Source organism: Lupinus angustifolius, chromosome LG14 (genome assembly GCF_001865875.1).
Source record: "Lupinus angustifolius cultivar Tanjil chromosome LG14, LupAngTanjil_v1.0, whole genome shotgun sequence".
Taxonomy (NCBI): Eukaryota; Viridiplantae; Streptophyta; class Magnoliopsida; order Fabales; family Fabaceae; genus Lupinus; species Lupinus angustifolius.
In genome coordinates, this window is record NC_032022.1 from 8,995,474 (window position 1) to 8,995,928 (window position 455).

Sequence of the window (455 nt, forward strand, 5' to 3'; positions counted from 1 at the left end):
GAGGATAGGATGAGGAAGAGGAAGAGGATGAGGATGAGGACAGGATGAGGACAAGAATAAGGATGATGATAGGATGTGGATTTGGATGAGGACGAGGATAAGGATGAGGATGAGGATATGATGCGGATGATGAAAGGATGAGGATGAGGACAAGAATAAGGATGTGGATGAGGATACGATGAGGATGATGATAGGATGAGGATGAGGAGAAGGATGAGGAAGAGGATAGGATGAGGACGAGAATGAGCACGAGGATAGGATGAGGAGGATGATGAGGACAGGATGAGGATGTGGATATAGGATGAGGACGTGAATGAGGATGAGGATAGGATGTCGAGGAGGATGAGGATGAGGATAGGATGAGGACAAGGATAAGGATGAGGAAGAGGATGAGGTTAGGATGAGGATGAGGATGACGATAGGATGAGGATAGGATGAGGACGAGGATGAGGAAG